Source organism: Cydia pomonella, chromosome 28 (genome assembly GCF_033807575.1).
Source record: "Cydia pomonella isolate Wapato2018A chromosome 28, ilCydPomo1, whole genome shotgun sequence".
NCBI lineage: Eukaryota > Metazoa > Arthropoda > Insecta > Lepidoptera > Tortricidae > Cydia > Cydia pomonella.
In genome coordinates this window covers 570,722-583,626 of record NC_084730.1, presented here as the reverse complement: position 1 = coordinate 583,626, position 12,905 = coordinate 570,722, and the positions used below count along the sequence as shown (strand labels likewise).

At 35.0% G+C, this 12,905-nt stretch overlaps 2 long non-coding RNA genes across 2 annotated transcripts in view; one reads left to right on the top strand and one right to left on the bottom strand.

Moving 5' to 3' along the window:
* LOC133532960 (uncharacterized) overlaps window positions 1-11,001 on the bottom strand; it is a 149,495-nt gene extending 138,494 nt beyond the window's left edge. The window contains exon 1 of the long non-coding RNA XR_009801782.1: window positions 10,757-11,001. This is a non-coding gene — a long non-coding RNA (uncharacterized LOC133532960). The remainder of the gene's footprint in view (window positions 1-10,756) is intronic.
* The window catches only part of LOC133532959 (uncharacterized), an 89,208-nt gene that overhangs the window by 58,833 nt on the left and 17,470 nt on the right, over window positions 1-12,905 (top strand). The window lies entirely within an intron of this gene.

Genomic DNA, 12,905 nt, shown 5'->3' with positions numbered 1-12,905 from the left:
ACACGTGTTGCCACTTTCCATTCTCCATGTTTTTTAGTATATTATTGACACAATGAAAACCAGGTTTATAGGTTTCCTTTTTTTTTTTCAAAATTTGCAATACTAAAATTTTTTTTTTTTTCAAAAAAGGTTTTCCTTTTTTTTATTTTCAAAACAAAAAAAAATATTTTCACAAAAGCGAAACCTGATTGTACTCCTAGAATATATTCTGCTAAAGCGATCGACATGAAAATCAAAATGATTTGTTAAGATTTAGTTAGTGGAGACCGTTTTCTCCCGAAATGGAATTTCATAGAAAAATTACCGTTACTTCGTTACATTTGAAAAGCTATTCTTCCCTCTTAAGCAAGTGTAATGAATCTTAGTACTTATAATTTTATATTTATTACCGTTATGGAAGTGACGTATTTGCAACTTTAGCTATTTTTTTTTTAACAACAAAATTACACAGCATTACAGTATGTACTAATGCACTATGATATTTCAAGTAGGTATTTTTAACGCAATTTATAAAGGAGCTAATTATAAACATTATTTTATTAAAGCCAACAATTCCCTTATAAACTGGCTCATATATTAAATAATTTTTTTTAAAATTTTATAAAAACGTATGTAGTTTAGACTGACTGCTTTGGCTCAGCGATCCAAAAAGAATCTTGGCCTCCGAAACGAGAGAACGCCACCTGTCCCGATCCAGGTATAGTAGGTAGGTAGGTAGATGTAGTTTAGGTTAGCTTAATTTCAGTAGTCGAAGAAGTTATGATGTTAACCTTTGAGAAAATAAATGAAATGGTAAAAAACGAGAAAAATCCTTTTTATTGTTATAAATTCGGATAGAATAACCAGTACTAAAATGGACTACCTTTTTAATATTTTTAAGATTGATGACCTGTCTGGCCTAGTAGTAACCCTGCCTATGAAGCTTATAGTCCCGGGTTCAAATCCCGGTAAGGCCATTGGCCATTTATTTGTGTGATGAGCACGAATATGTCTTCTTGAGTCATGGGTGTTTTCTAATGTATTTAAGTATTTGTATATCATATATATCCTTGTCTGTTTGTTTACCGGGGGACTTAATAGCCAATTTGTGTAAGAATGTCCCCTATAATATATTTTTTAATGTTACAGTTGCAAAATATAAATAAAAGCTAAAGTAAAAACTAGAAATTAAACATAATAGCAAAGTTACAAGACCTACATATATAACAATATGTTGACTTCATTAATTTAATCCAACCACATTTTAAATTGCTATTAGTTATTTTATAAGAATTCTATTGAGTATTCTATTGGATATAAATACAAACATAGTGCTTTATTTTAATTATTATTTATTACTATTTATATATGAATAGTTATACATCGATGCAAAATACAAACGTTTGTCCATTACCATTATTATATTTTTACTTACTAACATTAGCAACTAATATTAATTTTATTGTATTACTAACAAATAATATGGGCTTAAGAGGAAATTATACCGCGTGATCGTTCATACAAAAAGAAAAAACGTTTTTCCACTTCTAAATATTTTCCATTCTCCATGATTTTTTGTATGTTATTGACACAATAAAAAACTAGGTTCAAAGGTTTTCCTTTTTTTCAAAATTTGCAAAACAAAATTTTTTTGTTCACAAAAGTGAGCCATCAAATCTAGAATATTTTATGCTGAAGCGATCGACATCATAATCAAAGTGATATGTTAAGATTTAGTTAGTGGAAACCGTTATCTCCCAAAATGGAATTTCATAGAGAAATTAACGTTACTTCGTTACATTAAAAAACCAATTCTTCCCTTTTAAGTCTGAAATAAATAATTAAAATTATACGTACGTACCTCTAGCCATCTAGAGACTTACAAATAGGTATCTCTTTACGTTCAATATTACATTTTATTTTCACAATTTAAATTTTTATTTGTCTTGGCAAGTTTTGGACGTTTTGGCGGCAGATGAGGTCTTCAGTGTAGAGGTTAAGGTACAAGTGAAAGTTGTCAATAAAAATAATTATATAAATGCTGAAGACTTAAGTAAATATTCCTTATTGCACCAATAAATAATTATACATTTTACGTACATGTAAAACTACAAATAAATTTTAAAGGAAAATAGAACCATGTAACAACAGACGGTCTTATCGCTAAAACCGATGTACTTAATATATTTACTAAATTATGAAATACATCAAGCTGACCTTTGTCTGATAAATATATTTTTTAAACACAGTGCATTCTTTAGCACGTTTAGAATTGAGACAGACTACTCATACGTGAAGGTATATGAAGAAAAGTTGGACCCTCCGAAGTTCTGTACCAATTTAAGTTTTTTTTTTTGTCGAGTTTTCAGATTTTTTCCTGTATTTTGTAAGACGATATTACTTGCCAAATTTTATAGTTCTAGGTCAAGAGGAAGTACCCTATAAATTTTGATTCCCTGAGACTGTCGAAATATACGTTTTTTGTGGCTCAAACGGCCGTATCCTTTTTTTTACGTTAACTTATAAGTGTGATTTTTTCGTAGCTTTGAGAGACTATAGACCTGAGTATATGATGGTTTTAATTTCAAATTCCTTTAGATATAAACAAGTATATTGTCATCCCTGTTCATGTTATTTCCAAGCTGAAGTTAGCTCTACGAATATTCTCCGCTACGTCACGATTTTATTTCCAAGTCTAGTTGTTTTCCGACAGTTCAGTCCCGACTTCAGTTGTTGCAATTTTTAAAATTGTGTTGCTATGTGCATCGGCGTATACCCCGTGCTACCGGGCAGCAGTCGCGCTCCGTATGTGTGTGTATGTGCTGTGTCAGTGTGCGCGCTGCACCGCCGCGCGGGTCAGTACACGCCTGCACTCCTCCCGGTGCATACACTCCATTGAACCGATCAAAAAACACCAAAAACCAAACCCAAAACCTATCCAAACCGAAAGAACGAAAGGATTGCGTTCAAACGAGAAAAAAACGCCGAAGAAAAAGGATTTCAGTTGGTGCGTCGCTTCTTTGTGTCGGCCATATTGGATTGGTGAGTTGGTTTTGAATTTGGAATTACGATTTTCGAAGGTGCGTTCCAATTTTGAACAATCCCGCTTTCCTTAGCTTCTTTTGTTTTGAAAGAACGCGAATTTTCTGTAAAAGTCATGAACGCATCGGAATTTTCAGTTTTTTTTATAACTTGAGTCATTAGGAAAAGTCTTTGTTTTCTTTATTACAAAGCATTTACACGGGGCGTGGTAGTAATGAATCGATACTTGCGTCTTGTCATAGCAAAGATAGAGCTATCGATAAATCCTAACCTAAAATGTGTAACCTCATGTTTTAACGTTTAAAATCCGTGTATCATTTACATATGTTGGTTTAAAGGGGGTAAAAGTCAAGCATTTTAGGTTACGTCATGTCTTGGAAGCCATTTTGGAAACGGTACCCCCCTCCACCCCCTTTCGAAGATAGCTTTCACTCTGCGCTAAGGTATCATGAGTTACAGAAAATTATCTGTGAATATGTTCAAGCTTTTCTCCGATTTTGATGTTTAAAATAAAGTTTCTCTTTTTAAATTATACTTGTATACTTTCATCTACTTTTCTTTATTCGCATAGCTTCTAAAACAGATTTTTAGCCAATACCTACGTCAGTGCCTTATCGTAACATCCATGACTGCATTACACCATTCAGGGCAACCATTAGGTACAACGTTCTAAAATAATTATTTTGCAGACTTTCTTTTAGTTATCTGGGTCTAAATTATTTTCGTTGTCCTATTTTTTGTCTCCAAAAAACGTGACGCAGTGTAGCTTTTTCGTTTCCTTGTTTTTTGTCTCCAAAAAACGTGACGCAGTGTAGCTTTTTCGTTTCCTTGTTTTTCGTCTCCAAAAAACGTGACGGAGTGTAGATTTTTGTATGAGATGAAATTTATTTTAAATGTTTCTCATGTAAAATATAATCTAAAGCTAGAAAGACATATAATAGCACTTGATTTTATTTATTTATTAGACAGAAGAAATAAATACAAGCGTGACAGGGTGGACAGAAACAAGACAACTTTACTTAATCATACTTTCTTTAATATTTAAAGTCGGACCAAGTTAATTCTGCATGGCATATGCAATGCCAAAGTGTGCCAATGACATTAATGTCAAATTTGTATGAAAATATGACGTTTATAAGTTTTACAACGACATTCCCTGACTTAGTTCAGCTCAAGGGGGCTGAAAGTTAGCTTAGACTCTACTATGCAAGGTAGAGGCAAAGAACAGAAACTCCTTAGGCAGAATTGTTGCAAAAGTGTCCAGCTGTCAGCTATAAATAATAGTTCCAAATAGCGCCAGAGTAGCGCTAGAGCAGCTAAGAACCTAGGCGTTATTGACGGAGTGAAGTGCGCTGTCTATGATTTGATTTTTTTCTCAAGTAATCTAGGTATTGTAGCGCTACCTATTTATGGTTTTTTTGTCGGACACTTTTTGGTATATGGAGATTCTGTTCCTTAACTCTACCTTCCATAGACTCTACCATCATAGAAATTAGTCATCTATACAAACACTAAAGGTAGATTTGCACTACGCAATAATATGCGTAATAAAGTGATTAACGCACAGCATGTAACTATGAATTTTTTGCTTATTTTAACAGTCACGGACTTAAATTGATGAGCCATTTAGGGTTTACATTTAACAACGAAATTAGCTTCAAAATTAATCAAGTCTTAAAGTTTGTCACCGTTCAATGGGAATTAGGAAAAATAAATTTGAAACTATTCTCATTTTTAGGCTAATTTCCTCTAAGTAAATAAAGTACCTAGTTAATATGTTAGAGGTATGTCAGGATCGTAGCAAGTAGAAATCCGTGGTCTCTGCCTACCCCTTCGGGAAATAGGCGTGATTATATGTATGTATGTGTGTTAATAGGCTCTTATATGAAATTAAATAGGTTTTAGAATGATATATAAACATTAATCTACGTCTTTGTTTGTTGCTGAAATGCTTTGTTCTTGTGATAGTATTGATCATGCGCTTTGTGTCACAAGTTCACAACTACAGACACAAATCCGTTGGATTATTGCTAGTTAAGATTTCATTAGTGACTATTTTTCCATAAAAACGTTGTCGACATTTTCCTCTTTGGATTTTGAATCAATATAAATTTTATATGAGTTCAATACAAATACAAATAATTTATTTATAACGCCAAGTTACATGTCATGTGCATAGGGAATGCTAACCGGTTAACCGATTAACCGGTTACCCGGTAATGTGACCAATATTACAGTCGGTAAAATACCGGTAATTTCCAGCCGTAACCGGGAATTTACGCGAACGTTGTATAGGCAAATAAAAATGTAACAACCTGTTGAATTAGCCCATCTATGTCTTCGTACTTACAAAAAAAAACAATTACTACGGTTTACGATTACGAAGAGACACTTAAAATACTTACTTTTCTGCATCTTATGATCTCGTCGGAGTAGGAACTAGGAAGCAATGTTTTGTGACAAATGAGTGGTCGCTAATCCCTCGCCCTTTCCCTTCTCGCAACCCCTACCCGATCCGCCTTACTATGTTCAGTGTCCTTTGTTTTAGTCTGTAATGTCAGACAAGTGTGGAATGCGAAAGAACATTTTCTACCGCTGGTTACTTGTGTTCAAGATATCGTTCACGAATGTCTAAGCAACGTTCTATATTTTATATATAATTAACAGAATGATCTGATGATGACATGTTCCTGATTCCAACTCCTATCTTAAGAGCCCGGTAACGATTTTAGAGCAAAAATTTTAAATTGAAAGATTTAGTCGTTGGAATTGTACACCTTTTGTTACGTAATATCTAAATAACAAGTATTGGTTTCTATTAGCACGTTTTTTCATCTTGCCTTTTAATAATGAGGTCGCAAGCATGCGTCCCCGGTAATAGGTGACGAGAAGGGATAGTTTTTAAAAATTCATATAAATTATAGTAGTAAATTATACAAAATGATGTATAAGAACAGTTTCAGCAAATGTTGTAGATTGTTTAAGTATCAAAATTACGTTGAAATTAAGTCAATTTTCAGAGAAATTGTCACTTGTTTTGAAGTAATTTCTGGAGAAAATTGATTTCGTCTAACTTTCATTTACACCAAATTTATAGTAACAAAAATGTAGTTTATTAAAGTTGAAGTACAGGATATGTGTAATACAAAATTACCATTTTTAGCTGTCCAAACTTAACAAAATTTACAAATAAGATCGACAAAATCACTGCTTTTCGCGCGTTTACCTAAACGTCCATCAGAAAAAAAATCATTACTAATTAAGTGAGTCTGTTTAAAAAAAAAATTATTATGATGAAAGATAACAAGACGTGCTAATAGAAACCAGTACTTGTTATTTTTAATAGTTAACAAAAGGTGTACAATTTCATGCGCTTAATCTATCAATTTGACATTTTTGCGACTAAAATCGATAACGGCGTCTTAAAGTGCAATTTTAAAGTAACTAGTGTTAAAATGATATGAAACTAATCTTGCTGTTAAATATATTTTTTTCTTATATTTACTAGATTTTAATGAATTTTGATTACGGTTTTAGTTACTTTAATAACAATATTATATTGATAGATGTGTAAATGCAAACGTGTATAACATTTAAATGACGACTGTCACTTTTTTGTTACGCTTTGATACTGCGATTTTTAAAGAATTAAAAAAGTTTAATGTTGCTTATTTAATGTACAAGTTCATTTCGCTTTGAAATGATACATGTTTGATTTTTTATTTAATATGATTAGTAAATATATCTTGTTTAATGTTTATAGTTTATTTTCATTATTTTGTTTTGTCGATGTTTCTATAACGTGCTGTTGATTACTTTTAAAGGTTACTGACGAAAATAAGGACTCAATCAATAATAATGCAAAATCAATGTTTTTTATTTCATAAACGTATAACCGGTAATTTACCGGTTAACCGGTTAGTGGGACCTCGCGTCGGTAAATTACCGGTAATGAAAAACGCCCGGTTATTGCATTCCCTACATGTGCATGATGGTTTTCATATCATTAGGTAATTAATTAATTTTATTCAATTTAATTATTACACATTTAATTTAAGTATCTATGCTTTATACAAGTGACTAGATTTTAGTAAATGAATAATATTTATATGTTAGGCAGATCAAAGAATTCGTCTATGGAATAGAATGTATTGCTAAGAAGCCACTTGCGCAATTTCAACTTAAAGGCCACCGCAGAAGCTGCATCCTTTTTTATTTCATCCGGTATTCTGTTGCATCAATATTACCAGGACCTGTGTCTGTACGTTTTGCTCTTTCGGTATTCTTATTTTAAAAATAATATTTAAACAGCGCTAAAACGGCTGAATAAATGAGCTGTAAACAGACGCCTAGAATACAAAATCGGCAACAATCTTCTTCTTCCTCGCGTTGTCCCGGCATTTGCCACGGCTCATGGGAGCCTGGGGTCCGCTTGACAGCTAATCCCAAGATTTGGCGTAGGCACTAGTTTTTACGAAAGCGACTGCCATCTGACCTTCCAACCCAGAGGGTAAACTAGGCCCTATTGGGATTAGTCGGGTTTCCTCACGATGTTTTCCTTCACCGAAAAGCGACTGGTAAATATCAAATAACATTTCGTACATACGTTCCGAAAAACTCATTGGTACGAGCCGGGGTTTGAACCCGCGACCTCCGGATTGCAAGTCGCACGCTCTTACCGCTAGGCCACCAGCGCTTCCCAAATGCTTATCTATCGGTATATAATATGGAAAACATTATACATAATGTATATATTCAGTGGTGTTACTATAACTAGCTTAAATCTTGAATAGGCCCTTGAGGAATTGTACCAAGGATGCTGGCGGCATTTCCTCGTTGTATCGCGATGCTGAATACGTTGTGCGAGGAAGCCGCCAGCTCTTCGGTCACCAGTTACGTCAACCAGACGTTTCGCGATTTCTCCAAAAAACTTGTGCGCGCTGGGACCCCATGGACCTAGAGGGTTATATATATAAATTAAAATTAAAAGATTCATCAAATTGCATGGAACATATTTTAGTAGTTCTCAGAGTGCTGACATATCTATAAATTTTATATTCCGCTCTAGATTAAATTATGAAAGTCAGGTGTTATTCATGAATTTAAGAATTCGTAATTCATGACTCTACAATATTTACTTACTCGTATCTATTTTTCTCTAAAAACTCTACATTTGAATACCTATGGATAAAATTGAACGCTAACAGTTTACACAGATGGTCCTTCGCATCATAACCTAACCACCGTCGAAAACGAGAAATATTGGGAACTCACTGAAAACAAAAGTACTTACTTCGTAAATGGCTCATTTTATGATTATAGTTTGCAAAGAAATTCATGCTCTTTTGCAAATTTTGTTGATAAATTTTAGCTAATTTTTTTAATGGTAATGCCTAAAGAAAGAATAATAAAACAACATAATTGTCTACGTCTAAGCACACGGCCGTAGGCCCGACGTCGTAGATACTTATACCTACTATTGGGTCGTGTTTAAGCTGGCTGACTGGTGACGCTTCGGGCCTTCGGCCTCAGTTCTGTGCGGAGCTCGGCCTTCGGCCTTCTCAAGCCTTGACGCTTCGCCGTCGGGCCTTAAAAAAAGGTTATGTAAGCAATAACCCATCTACTTTCTAGTTATTTAAATGGAAGATTTCCTAAAAGGAGTGCTTTTGATTGATGAATAATTGAAGGTTGTCTGGAAGAGATCGCTTTTTAGCGATAAGACCGCCTGTTGTTGCTTAGTTTTTTATGTTAATTGCTGTATTTAATCATGTTTCCATAAAGTGCACGATAAAGAATATTATTATTATTATTATTAATTTTAAATGTTGTATCGACTTATTAACTCACATAAACGGGAGTTAATCGCGTATTAAGTATTAAATTTACCTCCGACGTTTCGAGGACGGCGTTGTCCCCGTGGTCTCGAAGAAGACTGGCTAAAGTGACTGCATAATATGTAAAAGTCGTTCCTCGGATACAGAAACTAGTACAACTATGTATTTATGTTTTTGTAGTTTCTTGGTTTCATGTAGATAAATTTCGACATGGTATTATTTTGAAGAATATGACAAAGTTAATGTTCTGTATTTGTTTTATAATCATAAATTGGCACCAAAAACAGCATATTAAGCGCTATGCTTTTGGAAATTATTGCTGTTTTGCGTTGAACGCTTGGAAGACTGCCCACTGTTTAACTTCAGCCTATTGCAACAAAAGGATCAAGGGAATTAAAGACAATAATGTTGTTTTGTAAACATTATTCTAACGAGCGAGCGAAGCGAAGTGAAGTTCGTACATTCAACCTGGAGCACACGGCTGGCTAGGGGCACGTCCCGGCCTTTCAATGTTTACAAAAATGGGAATACCATTTTGGAGAACAATCTTTATCAAGAGATGTAGGAATCTGGTACAGAACAATCCAAGCTAGACCCTTGTGGATACCCTGGTTTGATTCTGCCAACCTCGCTAGAAAAGTGTTAGTCTCAGCTTTCCGAGTCCGGTCCGGACACATCCCTACAAATAAGTTTCTGTGTATGATGGGTGTTAAACCGTCACCACTGTGTGTAAACTGTCAGAAGCCTGATGACTTGTCTCACGTATTGTTGGACTGCGTCCGGAATTCGGACTTGAGAAAAAGGATTTTTAGTAGTTTGGGCTCCATGCACAATGGACAGATCAATTGTTGGTTGACAGAGCCTTTATCAGACATAGCAATCAGCGTATACCACTTTATTGATCTCTCCCTTGCGTAGGGAACTATGAAAGCACCCATGAGGCTGACATGTTCACCTAGTGTCCAAAGCCTCAATAAAAATCAGATTTAAAAAAAAAAAATGTTTTTCACTGGTGACAATTTTTATAGATGGCTACAATAACTCTTCCCCACATTCATAAACTGACTAAAACAATCGAATAGCGCTTTATTCTGTAATAAGATATTAATTAAGACATAAATACATTATGCCCATAAAATACATATAGTAGCATTGTTTGTGAATGTAACGCGCCGCGGTCACTGCTCTCCGATATCATGTTTATAAACCACTTTCATACACACAAACATGCATCTGATAACTGCATATACTGCACTTTTTAGTGCAACGTTATACCTTAATGCGTTGTAATAAAGGTCAGTTTTATAGCGCATAATGTGAAGTGTATATGCAGTAATATGAGGAAAAGTCAAGTACGCATGGGTCAATAGCAAAATGATTGTCCTTGCGATGTTGAAATACATTTATATAAGTACTCTTTATTGCACAACTTATAAATTACAAGCATTCCACGATTTACACGTTTAAAAAATAAACTAGGAGCAAATACAATGTAAGACACAGGGTTAAGAGAAGTACAGTCAAAAGGTTTAATTTGTGACCAGTTTTTGTACCTTGCCACAGTGACAATAGAATGAGGCCTAGCGACTTTCATGTTGTCACTGTGACAAGTTTATTTTATTAGTGAAAAACTCTTACGGGCTTACAGGTGACCCCAAAACGCTCACAAGATACAAGTTATGAGATGGGTCACAATACCTACTCATAATATAATTAAAACAAGAAATATTTCATTTCATTTCATTTATTAATATTATATTGCTTTGCTAATCCGCGAGAAAATAACGTGGTAGTCAATCAGTGGTAACCCGTTATACTTACTTGCGTATTTTTACATGCACTTAATGGTCCCACCCTCCCACCGCAAAATAAATACGCAAATAAATATAACAACCCACCACCTTCTTCTTCCTCCTGCCCTTATCCCACGTTATGTGGGGTCGGCACAACATGTTCTTCTCTTCCATTCTCCTCTATCTTTCGTCACCTCAGCACTCACTCCTTTCTTTCTCATATCCTCTTTCACACAATCCATCCATCGTTTTTTGGGTCTACCATCCGCTCTCCGTCCATCAACATTCATTCCTAACATGCTTTTTCCTATATGGCATTCATCCCTCCTCATTAAATGCCCATACCACGCTAACCTACCACTCCTTATCTTCTCCGCTACCGGTGCTACATTCAAACTTCCCCTTATATACTCATTCTTAATCCGATCCTTTCTCGTCACTCCACACATCCATCTCAACATTGTAATTTCCGCTGCGTGCACTCTTCTGTCATCCGTCACTTTAGTCGCCCAGCATTCTGGTCCATACATTACAACAGGTCTCACGATCGTCCTGTAGATTTTCCCCTTAAGTTTAAGGGGCATTCGTGGATCGCAAGTTGTTCCAGAGACCGGTCGCCATTTCATCCATCCCGCATTTATTCTATTTTTCACGTCACGGTCGATGTTGCCGTCACTTTGGATCAATGACCCAAGGTACCGGAAATCGGAGCAGACTGGTAGGGATACACCGTCTAAGGCAATATGGGAAAAACTGGATAGACCAACAACCCACCACCAAAAGTACAAAACTCGACACGTGTTTCGCCCCTCTACGAGGCATCCTCAGGAGATGCTGGAGATGTTGACGGTCTGACATCCGACAACTGAAACAACAACGTTATTTTCTCGCGGATTAGCAAAGCAATATTTCTTGTTTTAATTAGCATGGATTTCCGCAAAGTAACGCCTGATCCTATTAATTATTTCACAAATTATAAGTTTTGACTGTACTTATAGTTAGTAAAGATTCATGTGTTGCATATTATTCTAATCAAATCAAGTATCCCAGCCTAGTGGGTAGTGACCCTGCCTATGAAGCCGATGGTCCCGGGTTCAAATCCTGGTAAGGGCATTTATTCGTGTGATGAGCATGGATATTTTGTTTCTGAGTCATGAGCTCATGGGTGTTTTCTATGTATTTAAGTATTTATAAATATTTATATATTATATATATCGTTGTCTAAGTACCCTCAACACAAGCCTTATTGAGCTTACTGTGGGACTTAGTCAATTTGTGTAATAATGTCCTATAATATTTATCTATTTATTTATAAATAAAAAATCGTACCTATAAGAAAAAAAAAATAATGTCGGCGACACTGTTTTCTGTTGCGGTTTGGGATTCGAATCTTCTTCCTCGCATTGTCCCGGCATTTTGCCACGGCTCATTGGAGCCTGGGGTCCGCTTGGCAACTAATTCCTAGAATTGGCGTTGGCAGTAGGCACTAGTTTTTACGAAAGCGACTGCAATCTGACCTTCCAACCCAGAGGGTAAGCTTACCCTTATGGGATTAGTCCGGTTTCTTACGATGTTTTCTGTTCCTTCACCAAAAAGCGACCGGTGAATATCAAATGATATTTATTCAAAATTCAATAATTTATTCTGCAAGTAGGCCTCAAGGGCTCTTTTACAAGTATTTCATATATAAGTCCGGAAAAACTAATTTGTAAGAGCCGGGGTTTGAACCCGCGACCTCCGGATTGCAAGTAGCACGCTCTTATCGCTGGCCACCAGCTCTTCTCGATTAATTAGAATTTATCAAAAAATATAATCCCAGCACCTCCACCAAATTATAATATTTAATTACATTCGAAATGAGCCTATTATTTTTTATTTATCTTTTATGGACAAACACTGAATGGTAGGTAATGTCATTTTAATATATAGTGTGTATTTTAGATACGACCAAATAATCATAGTTTAGGCTGTAATGAACACACTTTCATAGCATTTATAGTAAAAAATGGACGACTTTTATTTTTCCACATACAATAATTCAGTAAGATTCAAAACGTCTCATTTAATGACACGACGTCACAAATGTCACAAGTGACGCTCGAAAAAAAATTATGCGTTGGTAGTTATGACTAAATTAAAAAAATCTTCCAAAATTGAATAGAATATGAATAGAATATAATAGAATAGAAGAAATTTATTCAGAAAACGCTTAAGTTTAGGTAATACATGAGACGACAGAATCAATTTATTATTAAGC